Raw genomic sequence first — 25,763 nt, forward strand, 5'->3', positions numbered from 1 at the left:
ATCATCAGTTCCCACTACACTTCATACTTCTCCCTAGCTTGACACTCCATTAAAGAAAAAGCTTCCCCAGGCTAGATTATTTTCTTGTCAGTCGGAGATAATGTCCTAGTATGAAGCAAATGCCTTTTGTAAAACAATACTAAAAATAATTGCTTAAAATACTATGGTGGCATCATTGCTTTCATTAACACTTGCACAGGTTGCCTAAGAAACAAGTCACAGCTATTTAGTCAATAATTCTGTTCAAGTACAAGTTACTCCATTAAATAGCACTAAATGTATCCTCAGATTTTTACACCTACATTACCTGCTAAAGTGATTCAGTTCATGCAGCTTCCCATCATGATTAAAATACAAATTCAAGGCCAACCAAAAATGCTTTTGTGACAAGGTTGGGACACACGACCTTCGCGCCTCCGGCTGGTGACTCTGGGAATTATCTCAGTCCAGTTTTCTCCAAAATGGGCCCAGATTGGCTCCCAATAAGCCCTTTTCTGATTGGCTGTTCATCTGTTCAGGCTCACTGGCGTGCTGCAACCTAAATTCTCAGGGAGTGGGGCAGCCGCCACACTACACGCCCTCCCCTTTAAGAGTCTACAGGGGGGTGATCCCAATCACCCCAACTTCCATCTCAGTTGGGCCCTCAGGGAATTCCTCTTGAAGCTCAGGCCCTCCACCAGCTGAAACAACCTGCCTCCCTCTTCTACGGTCTGAGTCCCACCGTAGACCTCCCTGGTCCTATGTGGGTTCCTACTTCTGTTTGGGTTCCCATTTCAGCCCTCCGGGCCCCTATGTGGGTTCCCTTTTTTAGGTGGGGCCTCGCTGCACCAGCCTCTCTCTCTTTAGGGGCCTCAGTTTTCACCACCCCTTCCCTGGGGCTGGTCTCAGACCAACCCTTTATCTCAGGCACTCTCCTTTTTTGCCTCAGGGGGCAATGCCTCTTTATGTGGCCCTTGGTGTGGCAGCAGGTGTCCTAACTCCCCACAGACCCAACAAGCTGAGCCTCCCCCCCGTTACTCTCACAAGGAGCACTTTGTCTGACTGGGGCCTCCCTGCCCCTAACCAGTAGGGACACTCCCTCTCATAGTGCCCCTTTCACTCACAGGGTGAAACAGTTCCAAGACCCAGGCCCTGGCCTCCCATCTTGGGTGCCCACCCCTGCAGCAGCCAGAGCACCTCTCTCTTCTGCTCGGCCAGCCAAGCCACCCAGGCCCTCCAGTAAAAGTCTTTCTTCTCCACCATTTTATCTTAGTCTCTCAATGTGGCACAATCCGCCTAGTCCTCATTGCCCCTTGTGTCAGGGGAGGATCACTCATGCCCACATTCTCCACCACTTGTGACAAGGCTGGGACTCACCACATCCGCACCTCTCGCTGGTGACTCTGGGAATTAGCTCAGTCCAGTGGAGCGCCCTCTCCTGGTGGTGTCCCGTCCCTTGTCTCGCCCTCCGTTAGTGTCTGAGCCTGTGTCGCTCTCCAGCTCACAGCATCCTCTTCCGGACCACTGTCCTTTGGCAGTGCTCCTTAGTCCATCCACATCCCCTTCCGGGCGCGGGTTCTGATCAGCAGTCTCTCTGCACCCCAGCCACCATGTATAACCACACTCCCAAAGTCTAATCCCTCCAGTCAGGGATCTGGTCTTGTTGGTGATGGCTGCTCCCCACAACCAATGGCAGGGTGTACTGCAAGGGTGGAAGGCGGGGGGACCCAGGCCTGCTCACTATTCTGGGTACCAACCCAGGGACTCTATAGTGGTAGCCACCCTGCCCTCCTTCTCTCCCTCTGTCCACATCCCTGGGCCGCTTCCCCATCGGCCCCTTGCACCGGCTAGGCCCTTCCTCTCAGGGTCTGCATCCTGGCAGATGCCAGGCTGAAGCTCCCTTCTGCTTCCCTAGGCCTGCCCAGCGCTGTGCTGTGCTGTGCTGTGCTGTGCTGTGCTGTGCTGTGCTGTGCTGTGCTGTGCCTGGTGCTAATGTCCCAACTCTGGAGACAGACCTTCCCCTCTTGAAGGCCTGGGACAGACTGCCTACTGCTGTCCTGGGCAGCCTTTATATATGGCTGAGCCTGGCCCTGATTGGATCCCAATAAGCTCTTTCCTGATTGGCTGTTCATCTGCACAAGCCCAGTGGCCTGCTGGAGCCTAAATTCTCAGGGAGTGGGGCAGCCACCACACTACAGCTTGATTTCAAATATTCACACATACGTACACACATCTCCCATCCCAGTTCTTAACTATTAAATGACACCATATATCTAAACATGTTAACACCAAAGTAAGACATACTTTCTACATTTTATTATGTGATAAGGGGCTGGGAACAAACCTTAATCAAAATCTGACCAAAAATTTCTCTTTTATTACATAATTTAAAACACATTTTACCTGTGCTTTCTGCTTGCTGAGAAGGCGAAGTTCAATATATGCTAGCAGCTTTCAAACTCTCATACTATACAAAGGAGATTCCATTCTGACTAGAAATCTTCTTCTTCTATGTTTGATCTATTGTGAAAATGATAAAAGTTAACATTTAAATTATAGCTAGCTGCAAATTAGTGCATTGAAATGTAAATTCTCTCTTTCAGAAGAAACTCTTTGGTCTTCATGTGTTAGGCAATAAGTCTGGTACCTCTGGGTCCACATGCATTTTGCTCATGCACCTAATAGTAATGCATGCTATTGCCTATTTTCCATCCCAGAAGGCAAGCATTTGGAGCTGTTTGAAAGTATCTGTTCAAGCTACCTGAAGTAATGTTGTGTTATCAATGGGAAATCTGAAAGTGTGAGGTAGAGAAAGCTGGTAAGACTGAGCTAATTATTCATTAAGGGAGAAGTTTTAGAGATATATGAATCACAATGTAAATGTGGTTGACATATATATAACTCCCATAAGTGGTTAACTGGAGTTATAAATATGCAGTGTATTCCAGTATATTTAAATATGTGGCAAAGAAAAGGCAGTTTCTGTGGTGGTGGAGTTGGAGGAATCACTTCTAAAGTATGACTGAAAAATACAACAACAAAAACAGTTACACTATAAGATATAATACTTATTTTTAAGATTCATAGATTCCAAGGCCAGAGGGGGACCATTGTGATCATCTAGTCTGATCTCCTGTATAACACAGGCCATAGAACTCCCCCAAAATAAGTCGTAGAGCATAGGGTTTTGTTTGTTTGTTTTGTTTTTGGGGGGGGGAGGGAGGAATCCCATATTGATTTAAAAATTGCCAGCGATGGAGAATCCACCACACCCTTCATAAATCATTCCAATGTTAAAAGAATATGCCTTATTGCCATTCTGAATTTGTCTAGTTTCAATTGCCAGACATTGAATCATGTTTATACTTTTCTCTACTATATTTAAGGACCTATTATTAAATATTTGTTTCCTACATATTTACTTATAAAAACTGTAATCAAGTCACCCTCTTCTCTTCATTGAGCTAAATTGATTGAGCTCCTTGAATCTATCACTACTAGATATATTTTCTGATCCTTTAATGTACTGGCAATTCTCCGTACCCTCTTCAATTTTTCAACATCCTTGAATTGTGTACATCAGAACTGAACACAGTACTCCAGCAGTGGTCACCCAGTACCAAAAAAGATGTAAAATAAACTCTATTCACACCAAGATTCCCCTGTTTGTGCATCCAACAATCACATTAGCCTCTTTGGTCACACTGCTGTACTGGGAGGTCATGTTCAGCAGATTATCCATCACAACCCACAAATCTCTTTCAGAGTCATTGCTTCCCAGGATAAAGTCTCCCATTCTGTAAGTATGAACTAAATTCTTTGTTCCTAAGTATATACAGCTACATTTAGCCATATTAAATTGTTCAGCCATATCATATTGTTTACTTGCATGCAGTTTACCAAGTAACCCAGATTGCTATGTATCTGTGACCAGTCTTCTTTGTTATTTACCATCACTAATTTTTGTATCATCTGCAAACTTTAACAGTTATTTTATGTCATTAATAGGTTATTTTAAGTCATTAATAAATTAAACACTGTAGGGCTGAAAACCTGCAGGACCCCATTAGAAATGCATCTGTTCAACCATATTTACAATTACATTTTGAGATTTATGAGTTAGACAGCTCTTAATCCATTTAATGTGTGCCATGTTAATTTTATATCATTCTATTTTTTTTAAATCAAAATGTCATACAGTTCCAAGTCAAATTCCTTGCAGAAGTCTATGTTTATTACATCAACACTATTACTTTTATCAACCAAACGTGTAATCTCATCAAGGAAAAAAAAAGGTTGACAGGATATATGTTCCATTAACCCATTTTGGTTAGCCTTAATGATATAACCCTCTTTTAATTCTTTATTAATCAAGTCCCATAATTGTCACTTGGTTTACCTTCCAGGATTGACGTCAGACTGACAAGCCTATAATTACCTAGGTCATCCTGGTTTACTCTTTTTAAATACTAGCACAGAGATCAGCAACCTTTGGCACGCAGCTCACCTGGGTAAGCAACCTGGCAGGCTGGGCTGGTTTGTTTATTGTCGCGTCCACAGGTTCGGCCGATCGCAGCTCCCACTGGCTGTGGTTCTCCGCTCCGGGCCAATGGGGATGGTGGGAAGTGGCACAGGCTGAGGGATGTGCTGGCCGCCACTTGGCCTGGGATGTGAACCACTGCCAGCGGAAGCCATGATCAGCCAAACCTGCAGACATGGCAGGTAAACAAACCAGCCCGGCCCACCCCGGGGCTTACCCTGGTGAGCAGCATGCCAAAGGTTGCCGATCCTTGTACTAGCACAACATTAGCTTTCTTCCAGTCTTCTGGAACTTCCCCAATGTTCCAAGACTTATTGAAAGTCAACATCAGCTAGCTCCTTTAAAACTCCAGGCTGTGAGTTATCCAGATCTGCTGATTTTAAAATGTCTCTCTTTAGTGGCTGCTGTTTTTATTAGTGGAATGGAAAGAGCTTTATCATATGATATGATTACAACATCTGTTTTTCCACCAGATACAGAAAAGAAATATTTATTAAATACTTCTGCCTTTTCTGCATTATACATGGAACTAGCTCCAAGGTGGTAATTAGATACAGGATCATGCAGGAATGAAATCTGTGCATCCATAGAATTAGGCAGGAAGCACACATATATGGGGAAGCAGTTGGTACTATGGAGTTTATATAGGGTTGCCAATTTTGGTTTAATCATATAACATATTCTTTCATTAAAAATTAATCTTTAATTCCTAGACTCCAGGACAATCCTGTAGAGTTGGCAACCATAAATTTACACTACTCCAGGTTCTGAACAGGCTTGTGTATTCTCACAACCACTCCTACAGTGGGACAGACCATCACAAACTGAGCAAAAAACTATGGGGAATTTTGGGGAAAAAATGAGTTTGCTCTTATAATTGATTTAAATATTCAATAATCAAGACTTAAAACTAGGCAGAAATGTAGATGGTTTCTGTCCTTCCCCAGGACAGGTGACACATTCATATTAGGCACCTGATAATCTGAATTTTCACCTCTCATAGAAATATTTGACCTTCACTTTTGTTCTTTCACTAGCACTTACTTTATATTTCATTTACTCCTGATTATATCTTTCAACAAAGGATGCTGAAAGCTGCTCAGCAGACTGCTTTACACATTGTAGCTGTTGACTCATTCATTTCACAATTGGAAGATCCATGGTTATTAATGTTTCTCGCAAATTTCCTTGTTGCTCAGCAGGGATTTCATTTTTTCCTATTAAGGTCCAGCTTAAAACAAACAGGGATAAATTCATCTACACAAAACCTTGACACTAGCCTGTAAAGCAAGAAGTACTGAACCTACAAAACTCATGGAATCCTGTTTTATGACATCACACCCCAGAGGCTGTGGAGCAGTCCCACCAGTAGGAAGTAGCCAGGAAAACAAGGCACTAATCCTCTTGTATTAACTGGTGTTGAGGCTGCAGTGGCATGTTTCCCCGACAACCTTGGATCACCCGTCGCTTCTAGGGCCCTGGCCTAGGTCCTCCAATCCCTGGCCCTGCAGTCAGGGCTGAGTAAATGGTAAACTTTAGGCTGAGAGACCTAACCTACTGATTTTTTACCTTCATCTGTTTACTTGCTCCACTCTCATCCAAGAGGCCTGGACTATTACTTGCTTAGTTGCCCAGCCACAGGTCAGAATGCCTGAGAGACTAATCTGGCATGACTGTGGATTCCCCAGCACCATTGAAGGGGACACCCTAGCCCTGAGATGCAACAACCTTATCCACATAGATGATTTTGGTCCAATAAAGTCTAGCATCATACTGCAGATCACATTCTGCCTTTCTTACAGCCTTCTTTTCTTTTCTATATAAAGTAACAGCTGTCAGAAACACGTGCATGGAAACTCAACTAGCAAAGCAAGAGAAAACCAAATAATTCCAAAGGGCTCAGTATAGAGTATCTAAAATGAACCTCCCTCCCACCATCCTGACCACTTTCAAAACAGTTCAGCAAGGAAAATTCTAGACTCATACTCTAAAGATATTACACTGTACTACAAATGCAATTGTGTGTGTGTTATCGTAGCAGGGAGTTACTAATATAATTCTTCCATTGTCAGCCCTTTGAAGCCACCTCCCCTAGGAGTTGTGCATATGTTAGTTCAAACTGGATTCTCCAGAGATCAATAGACAAAAGATCTTTTGATACGTAGTCTGCTTTTAAACTGGCTCAGGGCCTTTTCCCTGATCACCAAATGTACAGGACCTTTAGTCCACAGAGGACCCTAATTCTTAGCGAAGTATTGGAAGGGTTGGGACTACTGAGGCCCCATAAGACTGTGTGCCTATTCTGAGTTGAAGCTGTGATGAACTTAAAACCACCAGCCAACACCTTGGGTGGGGTATTGAGAGACTGCTCCTGCCAGAGCCCAGAAGATTGGTATAATATATAGTCATTTTATTAGCACGCATGTTTTTATTGTTTTTAATATGTCTTCTCTGTAGTGTTTTTACCTTAAGGATAAAATAGTTTTGCATAAACTCAACTGCGCATTATCTATAACAGTCAGACTATTAACTGTCCCAGGAAGCAGGTGTGCTTGGGCAGCCTATCCTATATCCATCTGATATACTGTTCTTACACATTCAGAAAGCTTTTGATAAGGTTCCTCACCAAAGGTTCTTAAGCAAACTAAGCAGTAGTAGGATAAGAGGGAAGTTCCTCTCATGCACCTGTATATGATTAAAAGACAGAAAACAAAGAATGGGAATAAATGGTCAGTATTCTGAATAGAGAAGTAAATCATGAGATCCCCCAGGGATCTGTACGGGGATTTGTGCTGTTTAACATATTCATAAATTATTTGAAAAAGGGGGTAAACAGTGAAATGGCAAAGTTTGCTAATGATACGAGATCCCAAAGGTTTATCCCAAAGCTAACTGTGAAGAGTTACAAAGAGATCTCACAAAACTGGGTGATTGGGCAACAAAATAGTAGATGAAATTCAATATTGATAAATACGAATTAAAGCATATTGGAAAACGTAAGTCCCAATTATACATACACAATGATAGGTCTAAATTAGCTGTTACCACTCAAGAAAGAGATTTTGGAGTCCTTGTGGATAGTTCTCTGAAAACATCCCCTCAATGTGCAATGGCAGTAAAAAAAAAGCTAACAATATTAGGAAACATTAGAAAAGGGATAGATAATCAGTCAGTAAATATCATAATGTTACCATATAAACTCATGCTATGCTCACACCTTAAATACTGAGTGCAGCTCTGGTTGCCCCATCTCAAAAAAGATATATTAGAAACAGAAAAAGTACAGAGAGGGGCAACAAAGATACTTAAGGGTATGGAATAAATTCCATATGAGAATAGATTAAAAAGCCTGGGACTGTTCAGTTTGGAAAAGAGACAGCTAAGAGGGGCTATGATAGAGGTTTATAAAATGTTGAATGGTGTGAAGAAAGTGAATACGGAAGCATTATTTACCGCTTCACATGGCACATGAAACAGGGGTCACCCAATAACATTAATAGGCATTAGGTTTAAATCATACAACAGGAAATGGTTCTTCACACAACGCACAACCTGTGGAACTCATTTCTAAAGGATTTTGTGAATGTCAAAATTTCAACTGGGTTAAAAAAATAAGATAAGTTCATGAAGGACAGGTTCATCAATGGCTATTATCCAACATGGTCAGGGAAGTAATCCCATGCTCTGGGTGTCCCTAAATCTCAGACTGCCATATGCTGGGACTGGATGACAGGGAAAGGATCACTTGATAATTCCGTTGTTTTGTTCATTCTCTTTGAAGCACTTGACATTTGTCACTATCAGAACACAGCGCGTTGGGCTATATGGACAATTGGTCTGACTTAGTATAACCATTCTTATGTTCTTATGTCTCTGAGGGGAATAATACTGTGAGATCAATAAATTGTTCAGCCAGAAAATACTCTCATCAGAAGGGAGTAAGACATGTGTCTCCACCCAAGAAGGACAATGGCTGGGAAACTGGAAGCCTGGGAATGGGTGCCCTTGCTAGACCACTGAGGGGAAACAGGAGTGCACTTGTCCCAAACTGTGATAGCTTTTACCCATGGCATATTCTTTCAAATAAGTGTTAGAGATAAAGAGAAATGGGGAAAAGACTTTCATTAAATTCTTAGTAATTTTCATGTAAACATCAGAAAAAGGTTTGAGTAGCTCGGCAAAAACAATATCAGAATACCTTTTTTGCTGTCTTTCAGTAGTATATTTCAATTTGACTGAATCAAGTTACTTGTTAAAAGAAAAAAATGTATTGCATTATTGTGTTTTGACTCAAGAAAAAGAGTGTAATTATAGTAGTGTGAGTAAACTTTTTATCCCCCCACTAAGGTTGAGTTAAACCCTTCACCAACACATTAAACCACATAGGACTATATAATATAATCTTTGACATGAGGGTAGGCAGAAAAAAAAAACTCTCAATGGACTTTAGTTAATAGATAGTAGTTCAACATGTACATGTTTTTAGGGAAAAAGTATTCTCATTTAACAATTTATAAATTTCACCAATTAAAGAACTTTAAATGGGTTTTGTGAGCTGAATCATAAACACTTTATTGTCACAACAATAAAATCAGACAAATTCATGTCAAATAATTAAGTCTTGACAGTTTCATGTTTCATATAGAATCTGACTATAAACATTCAGTGCTGTTTCATTTTTTTCAGGTTTCAATTTAGCCCACTGTATGCTCTTAAAAGATTCTTTAGAATCAAATGTATATAATAAATCAGCATGGCTTAGTTCAACTCTACATGCCATCGAAACCACTACTTTGGGGGTAAAATACTACAGAATTTAAAATAGTATTTCCATAGGGTTATTTTAACCATCCTCAGAAATTTAATATGGAATCGTGTGTTTGATGTAGGATGGATTTTAAATTCACAATTTAATTAAGTCACAGACTAGATTCGCTTGGAGCAGATGCAAGAATTTAGGGTGTCATGGCAACATGCAATGGGTGTTTTAGTGTGTCTAGAAGGGGATGCCTGATTTATGGATATAGCTGCAACAGTCTATGGGTTTATTTTATCTGGATGGTTGTAGTTTACTATTTCTTATTGCAATGATGGTGTCTAAAACTCCCCCCACCATGCAGAGCAGTTGATTTTTTAAGTCATTGTTAAAAATAATTGATTTTTTTTCTCCTTCTGTCCATAAGATGAGACTGTCTCCTAAAAAATGGAGCTCCCTGAAAGGTACATCGTTTAAGGAAGTTATCTTCCAGATTTGTCATAAAAAAGCCTGTGTGTTGTCATGCCATTCTGGTGTCCACAGCTTTTTCTGTAATTTGTAAGGAATATTTTTTGTTTGTTTTTATGTTAAAACTGACAAATAGAAAACTTTTATTGGCCCCAAACCATAATTTTTCATCCATAAATGTTAAGATCATAAAGTGATACTTCAGTATTAAGATGGTGAAATAATGATACGTTAGACGACAGCTCTCCCATGTGGACAAGGAGGGGTAGGGAGCAGACAGAGTTTTGCTCTATCTCCTCAGTTTACCAGATAACATTCCCCTCTTGCTTCAGTAATGGATTCCTTCTCCTCCTGGAGCAAAGGAGAACTGCATAAACAATTATGAGTGCAACCTGCTCCTGACATGGCACAGTTATGGTCACCTATTATGGCAGATTGCAATGCCACAATATAGCCCTTGCTATGCAGCCCTGGTAAAGTCACATAACTTCAGTTCCCCCAATCTTTAAAATGTATATTATAATAATAAAAGAGACAATCCAAATCTGGAACCTCCCTCAGAGCAACTTAAATTTGGATTGTTAAGTTGAAATGAAATCACCTTGGGCCTTTGTATAGCAAAACCAAAATTCAACAAAAATATAGATTTGCAAAACCAAAAACACCAGAATGTTCATAAAATCTCTGAGTGATACCTGCCACAGTATCAGGGTTGTGATTCTTAATTACCCATTGTTTGGACAGTGTTTTGAGATTGCTGGATGAAATCTGCTGTGTACACATGGGGTTCAATATTATCTAAAATATAAAACTTACTTTCATTCTAATATAAAAGCACACAGATAATTTTAAAGTGTTACAATAATTGCACATGGTACAGAGTGGTTCCCCTAAATTGTATGGTCTGAATCATGCCTCAAAGATACAACCCAACCTCAGGGATGGAATGGAACTTCATTATCCCAGTGGGTCACTAGGAGTCAAAATGCCTCCCAGAATATCCTGCTCGATGGACGAGTTGAAGGGGAATAAATATAGTTCCCACCACAGTTCGGGGGTGCTGTTCATCCCTAAGAAACTAGGAAGGGTGCAGTCCTTGTGCTCCCCAGAGCAATTCCAGCTGGCTCTTGTGTGTGTATGTGAGGGGAGATTCCTTCTACTTCCCCATTACATATGTGGGTGACAGCCAAGCACAGTCTGGGCCTGTGTCTTGTCATATTTTGAAAGCTATTAATTCAGATATCCTGCTCAATTTCCCCGGAACATCTTTTCTGACATTATGGGCAGTTACTGTATGTGATAAGGGTAAATCAAATGGCATTTTCTCACAGGCTGATTGACTTAAAAAAATGAACAACTATTAAATCTGCTATGGTGAAATTTCATCTAGGACAAAGTGTTCTCCTAATGCAATAATTTTAAAGAAATACTTCTTCCATATGGTAAATGGAATTCATAGTATTTGGATTCAAACTGTTTTAATGAAAGAGCAATTGTCTAGGAAAATGTACTCATAAAAAGTTCCATTTTCTCTGAAACTAGACTAGTTGAGATTTTGCACTTGAATAGAATCCTCTTATCTGAAATTAGTTCATTGATTTGCATACACAGAGACCACAGATGGAAAGGAGATTTAAAAGTGAAAACACCATCTGCACTTATCTTTAATGACAGGTTATAGGGCTGACTGAGAATCTCACGTTCAATAACTGGTTTTTGAATATGGTTTACAAAAGTCTTCATAGTCTTAATTTGTTTTGACAATGCAAAGTTAATATTGTGAAAGCCAAAACAATTCAGGATAATCAGAAGACTTTGTATACTATCTGTTTTGTAGTGAATGATATAGTGACAAAAATTCTTCTGCACGCCGCTGAGAACATGTTGACACATAGATTCTTTAATGTAATCAAAGGATACATTTGGTTTAATGTAGCTATTTCAATCTGAGAGTGATATTATTGGAAATCATTGTCATTTGCAGTGGTGACCTGAATTATGTGATCATAATCTTATGTGGGAAAAATTCTGAAAGATAATAAGCACCTGGTACTCCCACTGAAGTCAATGGCAATTGAAGGCCTTCAGCACTTTGTACGACTCAATACCTCTCAAAATCAGGCTTTGATGTGTGTTAACACTTTTTTCTGCAAAGATTTCTATTTCTAGTAACCAGTATCACACATGAACATATCAGAAGAACTTGGAGGGTAAAATGAAGAGGCCTCCAGGCCAAAAGGGTGATCATTAACAGTTAACATTTCTTCTCATATTGAATATTGACAGGTAGGAGTTTTGGAAGGTGTGCAGTTGAAATCTAAGATGTGAAGATTTCATCTTCTGACTTTCTCTTCTGTAACCAAAGGTTTAAGCCTATTTAGGCAAATCTGGGTGCATACTTAGTACCATGTATCTCTGATTTAATCTGATCTTCTCTGCATTTTTAATAACATTTTGTAGTATGTAAGATACTTAAACTGTTTCTGGATTAAGCCACTATCATCTGTCTCAGGTACATCATCCTTTGGCTGCTGATTTTTCAGCTGAAGCACAGCTTGGGTTCCTGGCAAAGGCACAGAAGGTGTTGCATCCCATAAGGTGCTGTCAGTGCTCTGGCTGCAGTTGGACCAGTGCATGAGAGCGGCTTAAATATCACAGAGAAGAGTATGTGCGGATGAAGATATATAAGATCACTAAATCTAACCCAGAACTTTTCCTTTGGTGCAACATGACCCCAAGAGGCGATAACATACAACAGCAGAGAAAGAAAGATGTTTGCTAAGACACAGCTGGAACAAGGGCAGGGAAAGAAAGTAGCAGTTCACTCCCTCTCTTTTCCTTCCCGATACCTCTCCTCCATGCAGTTTTGAAGTAGCTCCTTAGCCCTCCTTGATGGTGTCCTCCCAGTGCGGTGCAGCCCATGCCTTCCTATGGGCAGGGCCTAAATGCTTTAATCTACCTATGGAGACTGCACCTTTTATAACTATGCATATATTAGAGCTCGCTGAATAGTAAGGAAACTGACTTGCTAATTTTCTTTTGTGCATAAAAAGTCAGTTTTCCTTGGGTTCGTACTATTCACTATTCACGAGTCTTCTGAAAACTGCCATATATTCATGGGAACATCTGAGAATCTAATCTAATTATAGCACAATTGTTCATCTAAGAAATCACATTGGAAGCTTGTTACTCCTTAATTGCTCTTTGTTTTTTTGTTTTTTGTTTTGTTGTCTTGTAGAAAATGTTTTAATCGTTCAGTGAGAGAGCAAAAACAATACTAAGAAACTCAAGCAACCCGTCACATAACATAAATAATGAATAGCAAAAAGGGAATAGTCAAAGTGAACACATTACAAACAACCCATTGCCTGAAAATTACTTTTCCAAACTATACAGTGAATAAGTACAATGGATATGCTAGTAGAAAATCAGGGATTGGACTGAATACAATTTGCTGCCAAAAAAGGACTCATTCTGTCTGAATGGTTCTCTGTTTAATCTCAAATATTTTTAACAAATATTTGCAATGGTTTTTAAGCTTTTGTAAGAGAAATTAAGGGAGCTCTGCCTGGAGCTAACCATAAGGAGTATCTAGCAGGATTAAGACCATTATTTGTAACTAGCAGTTTGACCACCTCTAGTGTGGATAGCTAATAACTTTTCAAATTAAGTGAAAAAATTAATATCTGCCTTGTATATAAAGCAAATATATTGGCAAGCTGTCTGTATATTTGTGCAGAATGTTCAATTCACTGGAGTAGCTATAAATAGAATGCTGAAGAAAGTATGTATCCAAATGCATTATTGCTGCGATGACATCTTTGAACATGGCAGATATATTTGACACTGGTTTCTTATACTCCATCCTCTTGATGCTTCTTCTGCTATTCAGTGAGCGAGCACCATGGCCCACTGGTAATTGCTAAAGGTGTCAGATAAAAAATGCTTGTGGGAAACTTGCTCAGGGGAAAACAATCAGAATTGAGAAACAAGAGGTCAGATACTGCACAAATATTCATTTTAAGAAGAAATAATTGAAAAGAATTCAGCACACCACCAAAACAATAAATACATTAAAATGAATGTTTTCCTTCTTCTAAAGGGCATTTGACACTGACCATAAATCACCATTTGCTGTGGGACTTGCAACTTGCTGGCTCCCTGAAAAGATAGATAAGCAATTGTCTACACAAAAGCTCTCTGTGCTGGGAATCAACAGATAATTCAAAGTGGTGAATTCAAAGGATAAGACATGCTTGGATATCTGCATTTGTCTTTCTTGGTGTGGAAAGTAATTCAGTAACAAGAATATTGGTAGATGATTTAGTACTTGTTACTACATAGCACAGCACCAAATTCTGTCTTTGAAATAGATGCTGGAGGATTCTCTGCAGCTTGAGGTCTTCGAACCACAATTTGAAGACGTCAATAACTCAGACATAGATTAGGGGTTTGTTATAGAAGTGGATGGGTAGGATTCTGTGGCCTGCTTTGTGCAGGAAGTCAGACTAGATGATCATAATGGTCCCTTCTGACCCTTGAGTCTATGAGATGAAAATTTTGCCTTTGCAGATTTTGGCTCTCATATGATAGTAGCCAATGACATTATATAGTAGTTAGTAGCGGAAGGATAAAGTTCTAATGTAGAAAGTTTAATAGCAAAACTGAGCCATCATGAGGATGAAATGTGTCTAACACCAAGCTTGGTGAACGTTCCTTCAGTTTCAAAGCTACTTTTTTTTAGTAGTACCAAAAACAAAGTGTGATGGTTGAAGATCTTAGGCAAGTTGGCAATTGCCAGCAGAAAACTAGGATTAATTGATTTATATATGTATTGCATTTTTAAAACTTGTTCACAGAGGGTCAGTTTGTGGCTGTCCCACATTGCACCACAAGGGATAAGAGGATGTGAGGCACCCCTTTATTACCATAATTCAGCTATCCCTATGGAGGGTAGTAGCATGAAGGAAAGAGCTCCTCCACAAGGCCATTACTTCTTCCCTGAGTGGAAAGTGGATAGAAAGAGTTAAGGAATGGGTGGATCCCCAGAATGTGCTGAGGGGCCTAAAGTTTACCAGGCATAGTGCTGATATAACATATGACCCCCATATGGCAGATGAATACTGAAGCAATATGCCCTTGTGGCTAGAACACAGGACTGAACCCAGAAGATCTAGATTCTAGTCTCAGTACTGGCCTGCTGGGTGACCTTAGACAGGTCAGTTTAACTCTCTGGGACTCACTTTCCTATCTGTCATGAGGGTAATGAAACTGACTTCCTTTATAATGCATTTAGAGATCTATGGATCAAAAATACTATATAAGACCAAGGTATTATTTATTTATTTGTCACTCAGTCACAGTCTGCTTTCTGGTCTGCTTGTGCATTGCAAAAATGCACAGCACCATACAAGGGGTTTGTGGCAAAGCCACAATTTCCCTCCTGCTAAATGCTGTGAAGTGCACATTATTCACGTGCACTAAATACTTCTCCCCATATTTTTTTTCATCCTGTACGATATATAATATTGAAATGCCATGACAATAATATTAAACAGGATGTCAGTTGTCCCAAAGTATTCATGAAATGCTATGAAGTCCAATAATTACATTTATAAATCAGAAAACAGTACATAAAGTACAACAGTTAAAATATTCAGTGAAAATATTACTAACAGTGAATTATGTCATGAGTATGAAGGAGACAGAGAAAAAAAAACAGAAAGAAAACCTAGAAAAATAAAAGCTTAAAAAGAATTAGGCACAGAAAGGGACATGGAAGTAAAATTAAATACTTTAGTAACATAATATATTAAATTAGATTTAATAATGTAAGACAAGAATTGCCCCATACACAAGGAAATAGTCAGATTCTGTTTTCACATACACTCCTGTATATCTAAAGTTATCCTAATGCACTCAGCTGATGGTGGAGTTTGGCTTTATGGGTATGATTTTCAAAGGCTCCTAACTCCTATTTTCTAAAGGGATCAGGGCACTGTCTTTCAATGAAAATTAGACTTTTAAGTGCCCAAATCATTTTGGAAAATTAGACTTATGATTCAAAATCACTTAGGAGCCTTTGGAAACTTGTACCTTAATGTAGCACCTTGGTTCAGAGCCCCCTGACAAATTCTTATCTCAGTTATACATCCAGACTAAAGTCTCTCAAGTCAGTGGAAAAATTCCTAATTTATGCTGGTATAGGACATCAAAATCTGACCTCATATTTCCTATGTTCCGTCTAGCAACAAGCATGCTATCAGTACTCAAAAATAATTTGTATAATAAGAAAATAATAGCAAAAACAACATATGTTTTAAATATCTATTTAAGAATATTGCCAGTATAGCTCTGACATTTAAACACTTTTGTAGGAATACCTGTGTTATTTGATGCACATTTATAGTAGTATTTACAAATTGTTGTAGATGTTCAAAATATGGGCCCTGGTGGTTTTCTGTTAATGCATTCACCTTTGCTGATGAGGTCAAGTTAATATTAATTAATTAATGCTAATGTTAATTAGTGTTCATAAGGAGGTTATGTTATTACATCTAAATCTTTAACTATGTGAGATCTAATTTTGTAGGCAATAGGAACTCATGAGCAGAGTTAGCCAGATGTACCCCTGTACTAGAATGAAGGGTGGAAGGATTGGAGTTTGTCAAGGATAGAGCCTCCAGCTAAAACCCCTCCAACGCATCATCAAGGATCTACAACCCATCCTGGACAATGATCCCACACTTTCACAGGCCTTGGGTGGCAGGCCAATCCTTGCCCACAGACAACCTGCCAACCTGAAACATATTCTCACCAGTAACTGCACACCACACCATAATAACTCTAGCTCAGGAACCAATCCATGCAACAAACCTCGATGCCAACTCTGCCCACATATCTACACCAGCGACACCATCACAGGACCTAACCAGATCAGCCACACCATCACTGGTTCATTCACCTGCACATCCACCAATGTAATATACGCCATCATATGCCAGCAATGCCCCTCTGCTATGTACATCGGCCAAACTGGACAGTCTCTACGGAAAAGGATAAATGGACACAAATCAGACATTAGGAATGGCAATATACAAAAACCTGTAGGAGAGCACTTCAACCTCCCTGGCCACACTATAGCAGACCTTAAGGTGGCCATCCTGCAGCAAAAAAACTTCAGGACCAGACTTCAAAGAGAAACTGCTGAGCTTCAGTTCATCTGCAAATTTGACCATCAGCTCAGGATTGAACAAAGACTGTGAATGGCTTGCCAATTACAGAACCAGTTTCTCCTCTCTTGGTTTTCACACCTCAACTGCTAGAACAGGGCCTCATCCTCCCTGATTGAACTGACTTCGTTATTTCTAGCTTGCTTTTTAGCACACATATATATACCTGCCCCTGGATATTTCCATTACATGCATCTGAGGAAGTGGGTATTCACCCACGAAAGCTCATGCTCTAAAATGTCTGTTAGTCTATAAGGTGCCACAGGATTCTTTGCTGCTTTTCAAGGATCCTGTTACAGTTGCTTGATTCTCAGGGTGTATATGTGTTGGCCCGAGCCTGAGTAGAGCAGCCCAGCAGCTACTTTAAATAACAGGACTGGAAAATAGTCCTTCATAGATTCCAAGACCTAGAAGAACCATTGTGATCATCTAGCCTGACCTGTATAACATAGGCCATAGATTGTCCCCAAAATAATTCCCAACTAGAGCATAGATTTTAGAAAAACATCCAACCTTAATTTTAAAATAGTCAGTGGAGGAGAATCCACCATGACCCTTGATAAATTATTCCAACAATTAGTTACCCTCACTGTTAAAAAAATATGCATTATTTCTACTTTGAATTTGTCTTGTTTCAACTTGCAGCCATTGGATCATGTTTATACCCATTTCTGCTAGATTTAAGAATCCATTGTTCCCCATGTTGGTACTTAAACTATAATCAAGTCATCCCTTGTCCTTTTCTTTGTTAAAATAATGAGACTGAGCTGCTTGAGTGTATCACTATGAGGAATGTTTTCTGTCTTGTATCATTCCTGTCACTCTTCTCTGAACCTTCTCCAATTTATCAACATCCTTTTTAAATTATAGTCACCAGAAATAGACACAGTATTCCAGCAGTGATCACACCAGTGCCAAATACAAAATAACCTCTCCTCTCCTACTTGAGATTTGTAATGGACTCTATGCCAATGGAGGTTTGATGTAGCAGAGCTCCACTCTGCCACACTCCTCTTCTTTCCCATACCTTATGTCTCCTTAACAGGCAGGGAGCAACAATGACAGAAGATGTGGCAGTGGTACAGTTATACCAGCAGGAAGTTCCCCTCTGACAGGGCAATTATATGACAGCCACTTGCAGCAAAATTATGGTCACTTTAGACTAGAAGGAGGTAAAATTCCAGTGGGAATCTGGTCCAGTTTGTTGCTATTATGCTAATTAGCAACCAGAGATGGGCACATACCAAAACCAGGAATCCAAATGCTCTCAAATACTGATGCAGGAAAATTAATTTAAAAACATTGCAAACCTTACTCTAATTTCATTGAGACTCCTTGGGAGGTACTGCAGCAGGATTGTGGCCGGGAGAAGCTGACCTTAAGTATTGCAGAAGTTAGTAGACAGTAGTTACTGCTGTCCCATTTCTACATGGAATAAGTTTAAGGTCACGTTTAATTAGTGTTTGTGTTTTGTTTTGTGTGACATTCTGTATACCAAAGCAACACCCTGGCACCCCTATATTCACCATGGTGATATTAAAATGCCTATTTCTGACTTGTGAGGTATCATTTTAAGAGTCTTGATCTGTTGAACATTAGTATCCTGTTGGATTGTATGTGCTATTTATATGTGAAGTTATGAAGTTTGCCATGTGTGTGCTACTGAAATACATTGTAAGGTTGGGAACACTCACAATCAGCCTTTCAGGTACAACAATGGGGCAACCAGACACTAATGATTCAGACTCAGACTCAGACTCTAGGACTGGAAGGGACCTCGAGAGGTCATCGAGTCCAGTCCCCTGCCCTCATGGCAGGACCAAATACTGTCTAGACCATCCCTGATAGACATTTATCTAACCTACTCTTAAATATCTCCAGTGATGGAGATTCCACAACTTCCCTAGGCAATCTATTCCAGTGTTTAACTACCCTGACAGTTAGGAACTTTTTCCTAATGTCCAACCTAAGTCTCCCTTGCTGCAGTTTAAGCCCATTGCTTCTTGTTCTATCATTGGAGGCTAAGGTGAACATGTTTTCTCCCTCCTCCTGATGACACCCTTTTAGATACCTGAAAACTGCTTGCAGGTCCCCTCTCAGTCTTCTCTTTTCCAAACTAAACAAACCCAATTCCTTCAGCCTTCCTTCATAGGTCATGTTCTCAAGACCTTTAATCATTCTTGTTGCTCTTCTCTGGACCCTCTCCAATTTCTCCACATCTTTCTTGAAATGCGGTGCCCAGAACTGGACACAATACTCCAGTTGAGGCCTAACCAGCGCAGAGTAAAGCGGAAGAATGACTTCTCGTGTCTTGTTTACAACACACCTGTTAATGCATCCCAGAATCATGTTTGCTTTTTTTGCAACAGTATCACACTGTTGACTCATATTAAGCTTGTGGTCCACTATGACCCCTAGATCTCTTTCTGCCATACTCCTTCCTAGACAGTCTCTTCCCATTCTGTATGTGTGAAACTGATTGTTCCTTCCTAAGTGGAGCACTTTGCATTTATCTTTATTGAACTTCATCCTGTTTACCTCAGACCATTTCTCCAATTTGTCCAGATCATTTTGAATTTTGACCCTGTGCTCCAGAGCAGTTGCAATCCCTCCCAGTTTGGTATCGTCCGCAAACTTAATAAGCGTACTTTCTATGCCAACATCTAAATCGTTGATGAAGATATTGAACAGAACCGGTCCCAAAACAGACCCCTGCGGAACCCCACTTGTTATACCTTTCCAGCAGGATTGGGAGCCTCTTGATGGCCCATTCAAGAGGATACGCACTCAGAAGGGTTACTCCAGGAACTGTATACAGTGGAGCCATCTCACAGAGAGCACATAGACAATGGAGACTGCTTGACTCAGATCATTGGAAAAGATCTTTCCAGAAAGCTAGAGGAACCTATAAAGGAGGGGAAGTGACCTTATCTTTGTCCTCACTTCCCTCGCAACTCAACGCCAGGAAACACATCTGGAGAACAAAGACTGAACTGGGGAAGTGGTCGCAGGCTGAAAAGGAGAATCCCACCTTGTGTATAAAGAAACTATATCATCAGGGTGAGACACTGCTTGATTTAAATCCTGAAGTACTTGGGGAATCTTCTCAGTGTACAAAAGCTGGTGCATGTCCACTTTCCTTTTTGAAAGTGGCAGAGTGAGTAATGAACTTACGCTGGTCAGGCCTCTGACCAGGACAAGATGATACAACTCTAGGGTCTTAGGCTGGGGAGCTGTGAGGAATTGGCTGAAGCCTCTCTGTTGTTTGGTTCATGAGTGGCTGGCAAAGCATTCATGTAACACTGCTGGGTGTGTCCCTGACCATGGATGCTTGTGTAAGTGCAATACCTGGCAAGGTTTACAGATTGTCATAGCATCACAATGTGAGAAGGTGCTCAGGTTAGTAAGCCAGAGAACTCAGCAGTATCCTAGTTCTAGGTTGCATCCCAGGTATCCATCACATTGTGTTTTGTTTTGCAGATTGCTACGGGAACTCAGCAATTTGAGCTAAAAGCCCAATTCAGCAGGAGACTTAATTATGTGCTTAAGTTTAAGCATGTTAGTAGTCCCATTGAAGTCAAAATATTATTGACTTTCTAACTGATGCCATCTGGACTATTCATGTGCTTAAATTTATGCACATTTAAAGCACTTTACTAAATTAGGGCCTAAATCATCAACTTCAGTCCTGTACAGTTAAAGATGTCCACAGTAAATGGTCAAGAAAATGCTACTTGGGACTTAGTGGTAAATTTGTGCTATAAAAAGATTAGGTGCATTGATCCTTTTCTTCTTTTCTTAGCAGCTTGTACTCATTTACCTTCAAAAAATAAACATGAAAAACAAATCTGTTTTCTCTTCATGATCACAGGAAGAATGACAAGAACAGAGGACAATATCAGTTATGTCCTGCTTTCATTTATTCTTTAAAGGATATACTGCTTAACCTTTTTCTTTCACAAGTTTATTCAGTTCACAGGATCAGTTTAAGGGATTTGCTCCAGCACTCAGGTGCCCACATCCTTTGGAGTGTAGACACAAAGAAGAGAGATGTGCAGGCCTTCTTGCCCCACCCCTGATATGAATTGCACAAACTGGGTTACGTTATAAACAAGAAATAAGTTTATTAACTACAAAAAGTAAATTTTAAATGGTTGTAAGGGATAGCAAACAGATTAAAGCAGATTACCTAGTAAATAAGCAAAACTGCAAACTAAGCTTAACGCACTAGATAGGTAACATATAAATTAGCAAATTCTCACCCTGAGTGATAAATGGGCTAGAAGATTCTTAAGGCACAAGTTGCCTTGGCTTTCCCAGGTTTTCATACACAGGCAAAAAATCCTTCTATCCTGGGACCATCACTTCCCACAGTTCAGCTTTTGTTCCTCAGGTGTTCCGTTGTAGCGAGAATAAGGTGCCTCCATAATGTCATTTTCTCTCTTTTATATCTTCTCCCCACTTACTGGAAAGCTCTTTTTGTTGTAACTTGGGTCAAACAGTTTCCATTGTGTAGTGTTATCTCTGAGAGATTTCTACTGTACACAGTTCCTGGGGTAATCCTTGTGTTTGTGTGCATTTCCTCAATAAGCCATTAATATTGTTTGTCCTTTTTTACTGTCATACCTGAAAGGCTGCTTGTGGGTGTTTTCAACCTTAGGACATGTTTCAGCAACACATACATAGCCAAACTTCATAACTTCACACATGATGATGCCACACACAATCCAACGAAATATTAATGTCTAGCAGATGAAGACTTTTAGAATGACACCTCAGAAGACATACTTTGTATAAGACATATGCTAATTACATGGCAGTGGTGAATATTGGGGTGACAGGGTGTAACAGCCCGTGGTTTATTCTTCTCCCTCCATTTTGACTATTCATTGTCTCATTGTGCAGGAGGGACAGCTCAGTGGTATGAGCATTGGCCTGCTAAACCTGGGGTTGTAAGCTCAGTCCTTGACTAGACTCAATGACCTTTCAAAGTCCCTTCTAGATTCTATGATTTCTTTACCAGGAGCCAATATTTGGCTATGTCCCTCTCCATCTCTGCAGGAGCTCACTGCATATCTTCTCTCATTTCGTGTTTTTTCACTTGATTTCCCATCCCACTTCTGTGGCATGTTGTTCTCCTTTCTACTTTATCTCTTACCCTACTGCTTCACTCCAGTGCATATTATTCTGGAACAGTTCCTCTGAGCATTAACTGCACTACCAAGAAGTAGTGCTAGGAGACATTGTGAAGCACAATTCTCTATCTGGTTTTCTCTTGCTCCAGGCAGAGGTAGTAATTTACTGCAGGTCAATTAAAATTTCAGTTTACTGCTGTAAATTATGACAATTACCACACAAGTTCAGCTGTGCTGGTCAGCCTGTTCAGGAGTGGAGCCAACTTTCTTAACATCTCTCTGCCCATTTCTCCACTCATCTGGCCCAGTGTGAGCATAAAAGGGCACACAGCATCCTCTTACCTCTGAATGTGTGGGCCTGAAATACAATTAGCCAAAGGTGGTTTTACTGTCTTTACTTCTCTGTGCAGTTGTCAGGGTTCCCTTCCCACTCTGAACTTTAGGGTACAGATGTGGGGACCCACATGAAAAACCCCTAAGCTTATTTCTTCCAGCTTAGGTTAAAACTTCCCCAAGGCACACATTCTTCCTTGTACCTTGGATTAGGTAAATGCTGCCACCATCAAGTGATTCAAACAAACATTTAGAGAGGGCCACTTTGAGCCCTATCTCCCCCCAAATATCTCCCCAAGCCCTACACCCCCTTTCCTCGGGAGGCTTGAGAATAAACAAGATGAGCACAATACCAATCAGATTCTTAAAAAAACAGAACTTTATTGGAAAGAAAAAAGGTAAAAGAAGCACCTCTGAAAAGTTAGAATGGAAGGTAATCTCATAGGACAATCAGATTCAAAACACAGAAGATTTTCCTCTAGGCTAACCATAAAGTTACAAAAAGAAAAAAAAAAAAAACAGGAATACACTTTCCTCTCAGCACAGATAAAATCACAAGCCAAAACAAAAGATAATCTAACACATTCCCTTGCTAGTACTTACTGATTCTGTAGGAGTTGGATTGCTTGCTTTCTTGATCTGTGTCCGGCAAGAGCCACACGGAACAGACAGAACAAAGCCTTCCCCTTCCTTCCCCACAGGTTATTGGTCCTTTGGGTCAGTGCCAGCCTGGTTACTTGAGCTTCTTAACCCTTTATAGGTAAGAGGATTTTGTGCCTCTGGCCAGGAGGGATTTTATAGTACTGTATACAGAAAGATGGTTACCCTTCCCTTTATATTTATGACAGCAGTATATAATCCAAGTCATAGTCTAGTCCTCAGGAAGACACACTAAAATGAAACCTAGTTGCTTTATTTATGTCTCAAGTGCTATCGTCCAGTTTTTTAGAAAGCAGGAACCTAGTAAATTTCACTGTTCCTATTGTACTATTAACAGAGTGAGTACCTGTTATGCACAACCATATACCCAAAAAAGCATATATATTTTCTGAGAAACCAAGTTGTTACCCCCCTGTGAAAGTGAAAATATCCCATGTTAACATCAATAAAAATGGCGATTCACTGAAAAGGGTAAGTTTGGAAGTGAGTTTACCCCAGTATTTGCTAAGCAGCATGCAGAAATTTAGATGGACAGCTTTCATGACTTTAATGGAAATTGTATGGCTAAGTCCTTGTATAGTGCTTTGAAAATGTATTGGGTGGTGTTATAACATCATATTTGAAATATTTTTTCACTGTTAAAAGAAAAAATAAAGCTATGTAGGTGACATAGTGTAGTGGTTAAGAGTGCTGCCCTTTGATATGAGAGACTGGGCTTCAAATCCCCATTAGTACCCCTAATGCATCACCTGCCTACCTCAAATATGAGAGCAACATGAACTAGGAGAGTCATACTGGCTCGGACATCACCCAGATTAACAAGGTCTGCGCCAGATGTTGAGGAACCAGGACAATCTGACGATAAGTGGGCTACTGGAACAAACCATTCATAGATGAGACAAGAGAACCTGGAATTGATGGAATGCTACTATAACAGTAGACCTAATGAGAGGGGATGTATGAGGGGACTATGGATAGACAAAAGACCTACATCCACACTTACTGAGAAACAGCTAGTTACCCAAAGCTTCAACATAGTAAAGAGGAAGCTGCTCTCACAGCTTGAGATAGACCCACTCCACATTACATCCCAGACTCAAGAAGGCCTGGAAGAACAAGTGGATGTGCAGCCCACTCCTGAAGCTGAAACTTCACTGCCACCCCCTCCATTGCCGAGCACAGCAGCTGATATGAGGTATAAGATCATGGAGAAACTAGCTACAGTCAATCCTTGAGACCAATTACCAAGGCTCAGTGGAGAAGTACCATCAGATAGTATGTTAGAAGATGCCAATAGAGCCCTCATGACAGTCCCTACTACCACCATAACTCAAACCAATGAACTGGTATACGCTACAGCCTCTGTAATCCTGGAGATGCTTGGCTATACGATCATGAAGAACAACAGTATGTACCCACCCTGGAAAATGAGGTTGGAGGATCAGACCAAGGCGACTGGGAGAGAAGTTAGTCAGCTGGTGGAACTACAGAAGGGTGTAGAGATTAAGGATAAGACTTGACTACTGAAAAAATACAAGAGCCTGACTCCATCTGAAGCTCTAGAGACTGCTAAACAAAGGCTCACAGCACTGGCTACCAGGCTAAGGAGATACACTAGAGAAGCAGAGGCCAAAAAAGTAAATGCCCTCTTCTCTAAAGAACCATCTAAGGTGTACTCCCAATTACAATGCAAACAACACAATAACAGCAGAGCCACCAGCAGCAGAAACTGAACAGTACTGGAAGAACATATGGGAGAAAGAGAAGACTCATAACACCAGTGCAAAGTGGCTGCAGGACCTGAGCTCAGCAATCTCCCAGAACAGAAACCAGTTACCATCACAGTAGAAGACATCCAGCAGCGGGTTGAGAACATGAAGAGCTGGATAGCCCCTGGCCCAGACATGATCCACACCTACTGGCTAAAGAAACTAACAGTAGTGCATGAACAACTAGCAGCACAGATGAACCAGCTGCTGACAGCAGGCTCCCACCCAAACTAGCTAACACAAGGAAGGACAGTGCTGATCATGAAAGACCCCTGCAAGGGAATAGAACCGGCCAGTAACCTGCTTCCCCACAACATGGAAAATCCTATCAGGTATCATAGCCACCAAGCTACAGGACCATAGGGGCCAGTACATGAGCGCAGCTCAGAAGGGCAATTGGGAACAACACCAGTTGCTCATAGATAGAGCAGTCACCCAAGACTCAAGGTCTAAACAGACCAATCTGAGCACAGCCTGGATTGACTACAGGAAAGCCTACTACTCAATGCCGCACTCGTGGATCTGTGAATGTCTGCTGCTATACAAAGTCATTAGGATGCTAAGGACCTTCCTCAAGAACTCAATGGGACTATGGAAGACAACACTGGAAATCAACTCAAGGCAGCTTGCACAAGTGGCCATCAAGTGCAGCGTATACCAAGGTGATGCACTGTCTCCACTGCTGTTCTGCATAGGCTTAAACCCCCTCAGCCAGATAATTACAAGAACTGGGTATGGGTATGGGTTTAGGAGTGGAACTACCATCAGCCACCTCCTCTACATGGATGACATCAAGCTGTATGCTAAGAATGAACGAGACATCGACTCGCTAATCCACCTGGCGCGGATTTACAATGAGGATATCGGGATGTCATTCGGACTGGAGAAGTG

The 25,763-nt window shown here is 40.6% G+C and overlaps 1 long non-coding RNA gene across 1 annotated transcript; it reads right to left on the bottom strand.

The window, feature by feature from the left end:
* Positions 1 to 5,858: 5,858 nt before the first annotated feature.
* LOC115646055 lies at positions 5,859 to 25,365 on the bottom strand. Its single transcript, XR_003998916.1, has 3 exons — positions 25,277 to 25,365; positions 17,057 to 17,061; positions 5,859 to 5,868 (listed from the first exon to the last, which is right to left on the bottom strand). It is a non-coding gene; the product is annotated as an uncharacterized LOC115646055 (long non-coding RNA).
* Positions 25,366 to 25,763: the final 398 nt, after the last annotated feature.

Source organism: Gopherus evgoodei, chromosome 1, assembly GCF_007399415.2.
Source record: "Gopherus evgoodei ecotype Sinaloan lineage chromosome 1, rGopEvg1_v1.p, whole genome shotgun sequence".
Lineage (NCBI taxonomy): Eukaryota > Metazoa > Chordata > Testudines > Testudinidae > Gopherus > Gopherus evgoodei.